The 15,447-nt window shown below is 44.9% G+C and overlaps 1 protein-coding gene across 1 annotated transcript in view; it reads left to right on the top strand.

The window, feature by feature from the left end:
- Nucleotides 1-15,447, top strand: part of LOC309360336 (uncharacterized protein) — a 58,293-nt gene that overhangs the window by 33,966 nt on the left and 8,880 nt on the right. The gene's annotated exons all lie outside the window — the stretch shown is intronic.

Here is a 15,447-nt window from a genome sequence, read left to right on the forward strand (position 1 = left end):
AAAGCGAGATGAGTGCCGCAACCCCAGAGTCAGCCACGACTGGACCTAACAGTCAGGGGTCCTTTACCTTTAGCTTACATATTCAGAAAAGGCCTCTCCATAGTGCACTACCCTATAAGCAACAGGAAGACAAAAAAGCAAACACTTGTTTCAATCCTAGGGGTGTGGGTTTGCGTGCTGTAGCCTTGTAATCAAATCTTCCCATCTCAATAGCTGAGAATTACCGTGAATTATTGTTATCTCATTCATTCCCACATCCTTTCCTTTGTGTCGATAATATAATTTCTCACATAAGCAGACTGAGGATATAGAAGTCATAGCATAAGACAATTTAATAATTGGGGGGAGTGGGAATTGCAGTTGAAACAAAAGAAAAATTGTACTAGTATGAGTAACCTTCCACAAGGAAAATGAAATATAGTTTTGCAATAGGTCCCACTAGTCCACTATTTTAGAATAGAGATCCCAGCTGTCTTGTAACCATAGCAGCACATCTGCTCTGTTAAAATATACTGTGTCTATTTATTCACAATGCCGCTCTAAACTGTAACAGACAGACAGCGCTGTGAGCTCTTAAACACTGAATCTGAACCACTGAATAATCTAAATGCATCCAATAATTAAACCAAGAAGCTGGATTATTTCTTAGTGGCTGCTCCTTGATCACCTGAAAAAACCATCCATTGTTAAAAGCGTATCTCTCCCTTCTGCTTAAATCCTTTGACAGCCCCCCGAGTCAAAGGAAATGTGTGGATCTAAAAACCCACTTGAGATTCTGACACATCCCATAGAAGATCAGGAAAAAAAAACCATTCCTTTCTAGAGCTTCTCTCAGCAACACCCTCAACCCTCTCTCACCACTAGCTGATGTCACAGGACCATAGCTGTCAAGCGTCCCTTATTTGGCGGGACAGTCCCTTATCCCAGCGCCATGTCCCGCTGCTATCCCTTATTGATGATGTCCCTTAAATTTCCTGGGTTTCAAAGGAAGCAGCTCCTCTCTCTCCCTCCCTGCTGGCCAGGGAGGAGGGAGGCTCCAACTGTGTTGCTTGGCTGTGTTGCTCACCCAATAAGGAGTCTAAGAACGACTGGGGGGTGGAGCTTGCATGCCTTGTGCCGATCAAATCGGCCGCATTGCCTGGAGACTCGCCTTTGCTCAGCGCTTCCCAGCGGAGAGGTGCTGGTGGTTTTTCTTGCTGCATCCCCTTTGCTGGGTTGCTGCGCTATGGGAACCACCACTTGAGGCTGTGATGGCCTGGGAATCCGATTCAGAGGCTGAACCGGAGGAATCCCAGCCTGCACAGGAGTCCCTGCCTCCAGGGCCGGTTGAACTGGGGCAGGGCCTTGATTCTGAAGCGCCTGCACCTGTGCCGGATCCTCAGGAGCAGGCACCAGGTGAATCCACTCTGGCTCCAGAGGTGGCTGAGGACTCAGTGCCTACAGGTGAGTCTCCCCCTGGGCCCAGTAACCCTTCAGCCTCTCCTGAACTGCAGAGGCTCAGGGCAGAGAGGCGAAGGGAACTGGTTTCTCCCAGGAGGAGTGCTCGCCTTAAGGCCAGGAGAGGCGGGTCTCCTGGGGGCCGGGACCGCCCCTGGCCTCAGAGAAGATAAAGGCCAGTCAGCCCGGTCCCAGGTTGCAGGAGCAACGTTGTTGTTGAGTACCTGTTCCTGCCCGGACCCAGACCTAAACCTCCAGTGTTCCTGTCCCCGCCCGGCTTCCGGCTTCGGACCTCGCCCCGCTCCTTGTGAACTGTTTCCAGGCTATTGACCCAGGACCGGACTTTGGCTACACCAACGGTAACCTTCCCCCCGGGACCAGCACAGAGGCTTTGTTTGGCTGCTGGTTGGCTAAAATCCCTTATTTTGGCTGCTGATCCCTTATTTTTGAGGCTGCTGGTCCCTTATTCTCAAATCTGTAAGTTGACAGCTATGCACAGAACCCAATCTGAGGTGAATGATCTCTGGCTGTGCCCCCAGGAAGGAATACATCCCTCTGTCCTGAATATTCTGACATTCAGCAAGGAGTTGGAGCCTGTGGCTGCTGTTGCGTCTCCTAACGTCCTTTTTCCGACTTCTGGGGTTGGTTCCAATCCCTTTTTTACTGGTTTACTTCCAGTCCACTCAAGTTGGAGACCGGATGCTTCCTGGCTTTTATTCCCTCCATCCCCAGAAAGAAAGAAACGGATCTCTACATTTGCACATCCAAGGCAGCATAAATATAATATAAAGTGACTAATTTAATACTGCTTGTAACGAAATCCAATTAAAAGAATAATATACTTGGGGCAGGGGGAGAGGAATCGACTCAGTTACAACACTTCCCTAATGGCCTTCTGGAGAGTTCTCTTCCTCTTCAGGATGAAACCAGACCTGTCATTATTTTAAATTACTTGCTGCATTCTCCAGTACCCAGAATCCTCATCTGCTCCAATAATTGCAAGTCACTCTGCGCACAGTATGAATCAAAAGGACTGGGAGATTTTTCTCTGATTTCCCAATTTTGGAAGGCATATTTCCCTCCATTGTGTTCTGCAGCCGACAGACGAAATTACCTCGATTAGCATGGGCATTAAAATACTGAGGAGCGGAGACATTACAAATGATGGATTTGGGCATGTGTTTGAAGTGGTAGCAGCTCCTCCTGAAACGTGCTACTACCTGGGGCTGGTGGAAATTGTTTTCCAAAAACCCCCGGACTGCAGGGCTCCAGTAGCACAAGTCAGCAACGCTAGTGCTGTCACGAGTTTGTCGCTAGTGAAACAAGGTCTCATTCAGAGTGGTGTTATAAGAAAAAACTGCTCCTTTTCCTTTATGGCGTATCCAAGAGCCCGTATAGAGTCCTTAAGTGGGTTCTGTATCCGTAGGAGAAAATAACAGAGGCCAACCAGAGAATATCGAGAAGCAAAGCAGCTAGCAAGCCTGGTCTTTATTAACAGGGTGCTCACACACACCCCCCCCCCCACGCAGGAGGGAGGAGGAACCCAGAACAATGGTGTGCAAGCCCTTATATAGACTTTTGAAATTGCCACCCTGTAGCTCAATATCCCCCCAATACATCATACATACATCACAGAAGGGTCTGTCGACAGCAGAATCCTGTCTGGCAGGAAACCTGTTAATGGGTTTACCTGGACAGCCTGGACATTATTTTGTGATGGTAAATACTTAGTATCCGAATCTCTTACGCATATTTGCCCAAAGACAATTGGAAAGCTTTTCCCGTTTCCTTCCTCCTTGCAGAGAAATATTTGAGGTCAATTTGGGAGAGTCCAAATGGCTTCAGGATTGTTCTGTACTATTTCAGACATGTGGTTTATATACTTATGCATGCGTTTGCCTGGTACATTTATGAACATTTATTTTATATCCTAGACCCTATAATTCTCGTAACAGTAGCATGAATTTCAAGAGGCATGTGTGAATTGGGGGGGGGGGGGGCTTCACATTTAAATGCCGGCCAAACCATAGCTGTCAACTTTCAGATTTGAAAATAAGGGATCAGCAGCCTCACCTGTCCCGGGGACAGTCTACGGGATATCTAACAATCCGGGATAGCAGCGGGAAGCAGCGGGAAACGGCGCTGGAATAAGGGAATTTCCCACAAATATAGGGAAGGTTGACAGGTATGGCCCAAACTGTATTTCCCTACCCTTCTCAAACTGTAGTCAAATCCTGAATTTCCTTGGGCTGGGTGCCTAGGTTGCTTCCCTACCTTTGCTGATGGCAGTTTGAGTGCTTTGGACGATCCAATCATTATGCCGCTCTCAGAATGAGGCTAAAGTTCAGTCTAAGCGCAGCTAAACACTGCCAGGCACAATCGTTTCAAATTCCTCTAAGATTTGTTGGCGAAAATTCCCTCAAAATTCCTGCTGGCTATATCGGGGGTCCAAGTTCTAAAACACTCAAGTGCAACAGTTCCCATTAATGAATTATTGCTGTAGTTTCCCCTCTTGAGAGCTCCAAATAACATGGTCTGTACGATGCCAAGTCTTTATTGCTATAATATTCCGAAGTTGATGAGCACATTTATTGTATGGCCTGTGTACTCCATCTGTTGGTGACAGATGTGCACTGCATCCTAAACAATTATTGTTGCTAAATTGGATCTATTAAGGCAGGAATCGTACAAGCAGTACATTGTTTTCTTGGTATGCACACTCTCTTAAACTACCTTTGCAAGGAACTCTTAAAGCAAGAGTCTGTTTCTGTTCTGGATTTATTTGGGCTTGTTCTGAATGTTGTTGCCTACAGTGATGATCATACGCATAGCTGTCAACCGCCCCTTATTTGGCGGGAAACTCCCTTATCCCAGCGCCGTGTTCCGCTGCTGTCCTTTATTGATGATGTCCCTTAAATTTCCCGGGTTTCAAAGGAAGCAGCTCCTCTCCCTCCCTCCCTACCGACCAGGGAGGAGGGAGGCTCCAACTATGTTGCTTGGCTGCTTTGCTCACCCAATAAGGAGTCTAAGAACGAATGGGGGGTGGAGCTTGCATGCCTTGTGCCGATCTAATCGGCCGCATTGCCTGGGGACTCACCTTTGCTCAGCGCTTCCCAGCGGAGAGGTGACAGTGGTTTTCCTTGCTGCATCCCCTTTGCCGGGTTGCTGCGCTTTGGGAACCACCACTTGAGGCTTCGTTTGGCTGCTGGCTGGGCTTCCTGCCTTTGGCCCAGAGGGGCTCAGAAGTTGAACATACCTGTGCTGGAAAAATCCCTTATTTTGGCTGCTGATCCCTTATTTTTGAGGCCACTGGTCCCTTATTTTCAAATCTGTAAGTTGACAGTTATGATCATACGTTTCAACTAATTACCCAAATGCTCTTTTGCATGGAGCACTGTGGAGTAGCCATTATTGGCACTTTGATATAAGATCCATAAATATGACATCTTGGATTTCAGCCATCCTGACTTAAGAACAAGTTGTTGTTTGTTATCGGTATCGCAACTTCCTAAATACAGAATCTGATGGGGCTGCTAGTTGACTTGTTTTTTCAACACAGACCACGGAGCAGAACCCCTTTGCCCCATTTTGGGCGGCAGCAGGCTAGTTTGGGGACTCAGGGCAGGCCAGAGGGTACCCAGCTCTGTCTTCCAACTAGGGATGGGAAATAAATTTGGTCCAATTCTCATTTTAATGCAAATCTGCCTAACTCACACTTCCTGAAACAATATGTGAACCCAGCCACAGACAGCCTTCAAAATACAGTGGACGCTCGGGTTGCGAACATGATCCGTGCGGGATGCATGTTTGCAACCTGCAGCATTTGCAACCCGCAGTGGCGCATCTGTGCATGTGTGGGTTGCGATTCGGCTCTTCTGCGCATGTACAAAACATGATTTAGCGCTTCTGCGCATGCGCGACCCCCCAAACCCGGAAGTAACCAGTACTTCCGGGTTTCGGCGGGTCCGTAACCTGAAAAAACGCAACCTGAAGAGTCTGTAACCCAATGTATGACTGTACATGCATTACTGTGTGTGAGAGAGTTGTTAGGGAGGAGTGGTCCCCACCCAGCACTCAGCTCTCACATGTGGCTCCTAGAAGCTGTCAGCATGTGACAGTGGCCACAATCCTGGAAATGGTTTTGGCTGCCCGACTAAACTGGGTGAGGGTATCCAATGGGTTTCAAACCCTCTGTGAGTTAGGGACTTGCCCTGCATGTGAAGACAGGTTCTGGCTGGTTGAGCGGACGAGACCAATAGTGGGTCCAATAGTCAAGAAGGCAGTTTCTGCACGTGATGCAAAGGGAAGTGAAGGGCAGATGGGATTCATCAACTTGCGAAGGTAGCCCTTCTAGAAGAAAGCCAGCTCAGATCGCAAATGTCTGCTGCCTTGTGGGATATATCTGGGAGAAGAAAAGGCCGAGTAAACCCTACACAAATCCAGAGTGGAGTTCCTAAAATGGTTGGGTGGAGCCTTGTACGTGTCTATAAACTTATTGTCCCATCTTCTTGTTCATTCATTCATTCATTCATTCATTCATTCATTCATTCATTCATAGGTTTCTACACTGTTCTTGACGCCTCCCTTTCCATGGCACCTGTAATGGAGGTGCCAGGCAAGCCTCCCTGGGGAGGGCATTCGTCAAGTGGGGAGCCACTGCAGAAAAGGCTCCTTCACACGTTGCTGCCTTCTGGATCTCTTGTGGAGGAGGCACATGAAGAAGGGCCTCAGGTCAAATGATCCAGATCAGTTAGGGAGATGCAGTCCTTTAGGTATTGCGGTCCTGAGCCATTTAGGGCTTTATGGGTCAAAACCAGTACTTTGAATTGGGCCTAGAAAGTATTTGGCAGCCAGTGAAGGTGGGCCAGGATTGGCATTATATGCTCAAAATGTCTTGGCTTGGCGAGCATCTGACTGCTGAATTCTGCACTGGCTGAAGTTTATGAAGTGTCTTCAGAGGCAGCCCTACGTATAGCACATTGCAGTAATCTAACCTTTGAAATAATTTTTATTAAGTTTTCCATTTAACAATCCAATCATATCACATTAGTTAATCCGAATTATACCAATACATATAATAAAATCCAAATATTTTGCCGAATTTTTAAATTTTTGTTGGGGTTACCCATGCTTCGAGTTCAGTAAGGGTCCAATCATCTCATATTTCTGCTGCTTTGATGTTCCCAAACCCCATCTTCCAATCTTCTTGCTGTTATCATTTTTCTTCTTAGTAACCTCTGAGTTGTTTCCACAGGCAAGTTGAAGCAAACATTATTATGCTTCTGTGTGGACTTTCACGCTGATCCAAAAGTCCTATTAGAGCGGCAGGCGCCATTTCAACAGTTCCGATGAAATAAAGTCTAAGTGTCTGCTCATTAATTTTCCCAGACAGTTGCTCCATAAATCAGCCTTTCCAGAGGAGTTTTTGCCAAATCAGACATACAATCCAAACATGATAACAGAACAGTGGCTCGCCTCCCCCTCTGACTGTAAATCTCGCAACAAAGTCTGTCTCATAATGGCGGATCCCGATTAGTAACTACGTCACCCAAAAGCCTTTACTTTCCTTTCCAGATCTTCCGCAAAACAAAGCCTTTAGTTAATATTTTTATTTCCACACAGTTTATTTTCCAATCTCACTTGCTATCAATCATGTGACGGTTCTTCTAGGGGAGGGGTTGTTAGGTAATGCAGTAATCTAACCTAGAGGTTACCATAGACGACAGTAGTTAGCTATCTCTGTTCAGAAAGGGGCGCAGCTGGACCATCAGCCAAAGCTAATAGAAGACACTATGCGCCACGGAGCCTCAAGTGACAGCAATGGATTCAGAAGGACCCCCAAGCTATGTATCGGCTCCTTCGAAGGAAGTGTAACCCCATCAAGAGCAGGCAATCTCCCATCCATCATGTCTAGGGATCCAACCACTAACAGCCATATCTGGATTGAGCTTCGGTTTATTGAATCAAGGCATAAATATCTGGTCATCTCTTTTAGAAAACAGACCAAACAACATTATTTTCAAGTACATGATCCTGTACAAAATAGAAGACAAGTCAAATGAACATCAAAAAGCGATTGGTTGTACTGAATGTTCGACAGGTTTGAATGGAATTTTCTGGTGACAACTTTGCAAGAAATGAATGCAAGCCATTTAAATTTGGATTCATCTTCTGTATCCGTAATCCCTTTTCAAAAATCTATGGAAAGAACCATTTATCACCAATAATTAAAATTCAGAGTGGGATGCAATAAGGCTGCTGGATGTCCCCTCTGCTGTTTGCAATTTGTTTAGAGTTTCTTGTCAATTAGCTACGGATGACTAACCAAATTTCAGGAATAAAACATAGTAATATGGAGTGTAAAGATTCTTTATATGCAGATGATGTATTTTTCCTGACTAATTTGGAGAAATCAATTAATACAATGTTTAATACATTGGATATGTTCAGCAAAGCTTCAGGGTATAAAATTAACATCTATAAAATAAAATATATTTCAGGATTATCATTTCTTCTGAGAACCAATATTCTAATTAAGGAAAGAGCAATTTTCAGTGAGAAGCACACTAGGTATAATATATAGGCATCTGGATACACTGAGGCATGAATATACTATAACTACAAGCAGCTGACATTGCAGGTGGAGAAAGAAATAGAAATATTATCAATACTTTCTTTTCTGAAATATTCATAAACTTAAACATAGCAATAAAAGTACAAAAAATAATTTATTTAACCCCCCCTATTTCGTTCTTGTTCTTTAAGTATTTATCTTCATACACTTTTCTTCTCTCATTTACTCATAGGTCTATAACATTTCAACAGATTCATTAATGATACCAGTTGTTAAGGAAGTCGTTAGAACAGCAACAACACAAAACCAAAGAGTGAGTCACCGTTTGTGTGTTTCGAAATTGGGAGAGATCTGTTTTAAATGCAATAATGTCTATGGGTAGTCACAAATTATTCTGAGTGATTCTGCCATTAAAGATCAATTTATGGCAAAACAGCAGTTTCCTGGGCTGAATGAACTGATGCCTGCAAAAAACCAAAGTGCTCTAAACTGCTTTCCGTGTTTTTATTTCCGCCACTGACCAGCTTCAGCTAATTATTTCCAAATTCAGAGTCACTGAGCAAATATTTGCTCTATTACCTCACCAAATTGGCCCTGTCCTGATTGCTTCATTCCAGGAACGAATGTGGCCTTCTCCTCATGCTTTAATGTGACCATAATTGCTTTTGGGTCTGGAGGTCAGAGCCCAGTAATTTTCAACAGCCCAGCCATGCAACCATACAGAACTAAATTTCAATTCTAAGGATTGATTCTATTGATTTGCCTCTGGAGCCCAGAACCTAGCTTGCCCCCGTGAACAACTTCCTCCACGTGATGTTTAGTCTTAGATAACATGCACAATAAATTGAATGTGGACACAGGCAACAGCGCATCCAAGCTCTGAAGGATTTGATTTAACTGTAGTGTAAGGAATGCCATACAGGGATGCAGGTGGCGCTGTGGGTTCAACCACAGAGCCTAGGACTTCCCGATCAGAAGGTCAGCGGTTCAAATCCCCGTGACGGGGTGAGCTCCCGTTGTTTGGTCCCAGCTCCTGCCAACCCAGCAGTTCGAAAGCACGACAAGTGCAAGCAGATAAATAGGTACCGCTCCGGCGGGAAGGTAAACGGCGTTTCCGTGTGCTGCTCTGGTTCGCCAGAAGCGGCTTACTCATGCTGGCCACATGACCCGGAAGCTGTCTGTGGACAAATGCCGGCTCCCTCGGCCTATAGAGCGAGATCAGCCAAAACTGTGCTGGGTAATACTGTCAACACAAATGGAAATATATAGCATTGACTTTTATTACAACACCAGCTTTTTGGAGACTTATTGACGTTGATGTGTCATACAATTACCCAGGGTATAGTGCCACCTACCATATGTTTCGCTCTATAAGACGCACCAGACCACAAGATGCACCTAGTTTTTGGAGGAGGAAAACAAGAAAAAAAATATTCTGAATCTCAGAAGCCAGAACAGCAAGAGGGATCGCTGCGCAGCGAAAGCAGCAATCCCTCTTGCTGTTCTGGTTTCTGGGATAGCTGCGCAGCCTGCATTCGCTCCATAAGACGCACACACATTTCCCCTTACTTTTTAAGTAAGGGGGAAAAGTGAGTCTTATAGAGCAAAAAATACGGTATATATTATCTTTCTTTTTTTTAAGATTCTTGAATCTTTGATGATACTGATTTCACAAGCACTTTGTGCCATATACTTTTCCATTTAAAGGGGTCAAAATTGTAATCCAAATCCTTTCCCCAACATCTTTTTTTTTTGTAATCTTGTTAGATCTCCTGCATCTAATTTTGCCAGTATTCTACACATTTGGGTAAATCTGTCCTTTGGCATTAAAGTTATGTGCCACAATCAAGTTTTCAAATGACGTTAATTCTCGTCTTGCTTGCTGTTTAACGATACCATTTTACTATAAAGGAGCTAACTTGTTCAAACTATGCGCTCTAGCTCATTTAACATTCCTCAGGATTTCTTATCCTTTTCTTAAGTTGCCCATTATTATAGAAATCCCTGATGCCACACAATCCTTCTATTGACCATTAAAAAGAAAACATGGGCTCTATTCTTGCCATAGAAAAGATTTTAAAAGGGAGTAAATGGGGACTGGGTAGGAACCAGTTGCTTCCGTCTCGATTTGAAAATTGCAACTGCAGTTTTGAGGAAGGGACTATGTAAGCAATATAGGGGGAGGCCCCCGACACAGAGTTGTGGTTGAACTGTTTTTGTTCTTCCCTACTTGCATTGCAAAGACCAGATGCTTAATGAGATAAAAGGATGGTGATGAAGCCCTAATGTCGATGTGATGTATTGAGATAATGGTTTCCTGAGTTCCAGGAGCTGTAATTTTTCTCTGACAGATATCAATACTATGCTGACAGTAAACTGGATGTCATCTGCATTTAGCTGATCTGTTTTTATTAACCACAGGCACGTTTCAACCATAAACCCAGCCTGCTCAGTTCCTGGAGAAATCAATTCAATGCAAAGGAGTTCTTATCTGTACGTAAAACGTGAAACGTTGGCTTTGCACATAATCTGGATTAGGCCAGCAGCACATCTGGTCCAGCATTCGTTCTCACAGCGGCCAACCAGATGCCCGTGGCAAGGACTTACAGGAAAGATCATAATGCAATAGGGCCAGATTTAGGTTTGATGAGACCCTAAGCTACTGAAGGTTCTGGGGCCCTTTATATGTCCAGCTGTCCTTTGTCAACAATTGTCGCTGGTTTTTGTGCTGAATATATGCTATATGGTAATTTATGGACCTAATAGGTATCTCAAGCCATTTGCACATTACAAAATATGTATTTTATCCAAGTAATTGTTGAAACTTGTTGTCTTTGTCCATGGTGTTTTCCTGGCAGGGATACTGTAGTGGCTTGCCTGTTCCTGCTCCAGGTGAATCACGTTTGGTCAAAACTCTCCACTATGACCTGTCCATCTTGGGTGGCCTTGCACGGCATAGCTCATAGCTTCTCTGAGTTATTCAAGCCCCTTTGCCACAGCAAGGCAGTATAGTTAAACCCATGGTTTTCCCAGTAGTGATGTATGGAAGTGAGAGCTGGACCATAAAGAAGACTGATCGCCAAAGAATTGACGCTTTTGAATTATGGTGCTGGAGGAGACTCTTGAGAGTCCCATGGACTGCAAGAAGATCAAACCTATCCATTCTGAAGGAAATCAGCTCTGAGTGCTCACTGGAAGGACAGATCCTGAAGCTGAGGCTCCAATACTTTGGCCACCTCATGAGAAGAGAAGACTTCCTGGAAAAGACCCTGATGTTGGGAAAGATGGAGGGCACAAGGAGAAGGGGACGACAGAGGGCGAGATGGTTGGAGAGTGTTGTCGAAGCTACCAGCATGAGTTTGACCAAACTGCGGGAGGCGGTGGAAGACAGGAGTGCCTGGCGTGCTCTGGTCCATGGGGTCACGAAGAGTCAGAAACGACTAAACATCAACAACAATTGCTGCAACCAGTCCATGCAGAATGTAGGCACCCTATATATAGAAATGAGCAAACCAGTGATATTTTAGGGAGCAGGCTAGCAGGCTTACATCATAGGAGCCTACACAACACAAAACACTGTTGCTGTATGTAGGTTTTATTTTATTTGCTTTTTATCTTCTATTTGGGAAATGTATAGCCAGTGTCTTTTTTTTATTTTTTTGGGGGGCCCCAAGAGAGTGGGGCCCTAAGGTATAGCTTGTTTAGCTTGTACGTAAATCCGGCAGAAACTGGTCTTCAGAGGCATACTGTTGCTGATATTGGTGGCAGAACCACAGATAACATTTTCTGTGATTTTGTCTACTCCTCTTTTAAAGCCAGATCCCACTGCTTTAAAGAGGTACCACTGTATTATTATTATTATTATTATTATTATTATTATTATTATTATTATTATTTCTACAAGTCTCAGGGGTCTGCCAAGACAGTCAGAACCTCCCTCTTGTTCCCATTTTGGCAGTACAGTAGTACCTCGGGTTACATACGCTTCAGGTTACATATGCTTCAGGTTACAGACTCCGCTAACCCAGAAATAGTGCTTCAGGTTAAGAACTTTGCTTCAGGATGAGAACAGAAATCGTGCTCCGGCGGCGCAGCAGCAGCAGGAGGCCCCATTGGCTAAAGTGGTGCTTCAGGTTAAGAACAGTTTCAGGTTAAGTACAGACCTCCAGAACAAATTAAGTACTTAACCTGAGGTACCACTGTAGATGGAATGGCACTTGGATAACTGAGTTTGCTGTTGGTATATGACAGGTGTGAGGAACTTTTTGCTCTCCAGATGTTACTGAACTACAACTCCCACCATCCCTGGTGATTGGCCATGCTTGTTGGGGCTGATGGGAGTTGGAGTCCGGCAATGTCTGGAGAGCCAAAGGCTCCCCATGTTGGCTACCATAGCCATCTTGGCTGTAGGTTAGGAGCCTCCTCAAGGTTTGACCTCCATATCCTGCCTCAATGCAGATGAAAACGGCTGGTTTATCGTTATTTGTGCTGACAGAACAATTGAGAGATAATCTGTGTGGCGGCAATATCAGGAACACACGTGATATCCACACCTTTAACAGTTTCAGTATGACATGGCGGCGGTGGGGGGAGTGTGCCCTCTATATTTAGGAGTGGCTATTTGTGAAGAAAATGACACAATGGTGATTATCAGTGCCAGAGATCGCAATGAAAGCGAAACTAAGGTAAAAATCAAGTCGGAAATATTGATGATCAATGGCAGAACGCTAAAACATTCGTTTGTGGTTGATGTTAGAAGCGGAGCAACGGTAAAAAACTGAAATCTACAGTGGTTAAAAAAGCAAAAATCGAGCCATTTCTCACTGAGTTGACCTTCAACGTAGGTGAGCAGCATGAAACAATTGCCAGCCATACCTGTCAACCACAGGGACAGCCCTACCATTAGGACTCAGGTAGATTTTGAGAGGTGGGGATTGAAAGAGAGAGAGGAAAGTGTGCACTAATAATAATAATAATAATAATAATAATAATAATAATAATAATAACAACAATAATAAAATGTTTTATTTATATCCCGCCCTCCCCAGCCGAAGCCGGGCTCAGGGCGGCTAACAACAATCAAATAATCAAACAGTCAAATAATCACACATTCTAAAAATATTTCATTATAAAAATTAATTAAAATCAAATTGATGGCAACCGATTAAGGAAAATTCTATGCAGGTTGCCAGAGGAGGGAGTCAGGCTGCGCCCTCACCAAAGGCCTGGTGGAACAACTCTGTCTTGCAGGCCCTGCGGAAAGATGTCAGGTCCCGCAGGGCCCTAGTCTCTTGTGACAGAGCGTTCCACCAGATTGGAGCCGCAGCCGAGAAGGCCCTGGCTCTAGTTGAGGCCAGCCTAATCTCTCTGAGGCCTGGGACCTAAGCACTAAGATGTCACTTTAAACCATCGCAGCTTCTTCCAAAGAATTCTGGGAGCTGGAATTTGTTAAGGGACCTGAGAGTTGTCAGGAGACCCCTATTTCCCTCTCAGAGCTACAATTTCCAGAGTTCCCTGTGAGCAGGGATAGATCATCATTGTTTCCTAATAACTCTCAGGACCCAACTAGGTAAAGGTAAAGGGACCCCTGACCATTAGGTCCAGTCGTGATTGACTCTGGGGTTGCGGCACTCATCTCGCTTTATTGGCCGAGGGAGCCGGTGTACAGCTTCCGGGTCATGTGGCCAGCATGACTAAGCCGCTTCAGGCGAACCAGAGCAGCGGACGGAAACACCGTTTACCTTCCCGCCGGAGTGGTACCTATTTATCTACTTGCACTTTGATGTGCTTTCAACTGCTAGGTTGGCAGGAGCTGGGACTGAGCAACGGGAGCTCACCCTGTTGCGGGGATTTGAACCGCTGACCTTCTGATCCGCAAGTCCTAGGCTCTGTGGTTTAACCCACAGCGCCATCTGCATCCCTCAGGACAAAACTACAGTTCCCATAATTCTTTGTGGGAACCCATGCTGTTTAAAGTGGCAACATAGTGCTTTAAATATATGTCGTGAATGTGGCCCTAGCTAACAAGGAGCTGCTCTGAGATGCAGTGGAGTTTCCTTCAACAGTGCTGAAGATTTGACTGCCATTCTGGTTAGCTGCTTCTGTAAGCAGAATGTAGGGGGGTGGGGCATCTTCTCCTTCACTTCAGGCAGCAAAATATCTTGGGTGGTATAATAATAATAATAATAATAATAATAATAATAATAATAATAATAATAATTTTATTTATACCCCGCCCATCTGGCTGGGTTCCCCCAGCTACTCTGGGCAGTTTACAGCACATTAAAAATTGTAAAACATTAGACATTAAAAATTTCCTGATACAGGGTTGCCTTCAGATGTCTTCTAAAGGTCAGAGAGTTGTTTATTTCCTTGACATCTGATGGGAGGGCATTCCACAGGGCAGGTGCCACCACCAAGAAGGCCTTCTGCCTGGTTCCCTGTAACCTCACCTCTTGCAGTGAGGGAACCGCCAGAAGGCCCTCAGAGCTGGACCTCAGTGTCTAGACTGAAGGAATGTATCACTTACCGTATATTGTAAGTGATACATTTGAATACCCTGTTAACTTATAAGGGATATGGACGCTTTCCTATTCCTAGGTGGAGCTGTCCAATATTCATTGCCGAGGATTGAATTGAATCGTGAACTGACTGTGAATAGAACTGGAATTAGTTCCTGCTTCTACATGCTGTATTTGAACCGGAACTAGTTCATCTTTAGAATGGACTGTCCAAGCTCAAGAGACAACCAGGGGTCAGGCAATATGGCAGCTTTCTCCCACTTCATGTGGAGAGGCTGACCAGACTGGCAGCTGAATCTTACTTCAACCCTGCTGGCAATGGCACAGCATCATTTACCACATGTGAGGGCAGCTTGCCCTCCAACCCTTTGCTGTGGCTCCCTGCCCCCCCCCCGGTCGCATCTACTAACTATTGCAGTTGCCCCATCCTGTCTAATGGTAGGGCCAGCCCTGGAAAAGATCTCCAACTGAAAGCTGTTGCCAGCCAGAGTATATGCAACACTGGGCCACATGGATCCATGATCTGACTTAAGTAGGTTCGTGTGTGGATCTACGAGCAACTTTTCAATTTAAATTGAGAAAAGCCATTTTTCTACAAGACGGGAAAGTCTCGCACGTGAGATTCATGTTACGTTCATGATTCTCACCAGTGAACCAAACAGCTTGCAGGGATGTCAATAAACTGAAAGCCCTTCTTTGAAGATCGTCAGAAAGAACAGAACTGGAGCAGCAGCAGAAATGCCACATGTTTGATGTTTTTGAGTCAACAGTCAGCTAATTAATATGCAAATGAAACACAGTGAAGTAAGCAGGGAGGAAAGATGCTGGTGGAAATCTGATTACCATAATTACTCAGGCCATCAAGCAGACTTCCTGCCTGACATTATTTTTAGACGCAAACCAAGATGACCCCGT

The sequence above is a fragment of the Podarcis melisellensis genome (genome assembly GCF_964234715.1).
Source record: "Podarcis melisellensis genome assembly, chromosome: 1".
In the NCBI taxonomy this organism is placed as follows: Eukaryota; Metazoa; Chordata; class Lepidosauria; order Squamata; family Lacertidae; genus Podarcis; species Podarcis melisellensis.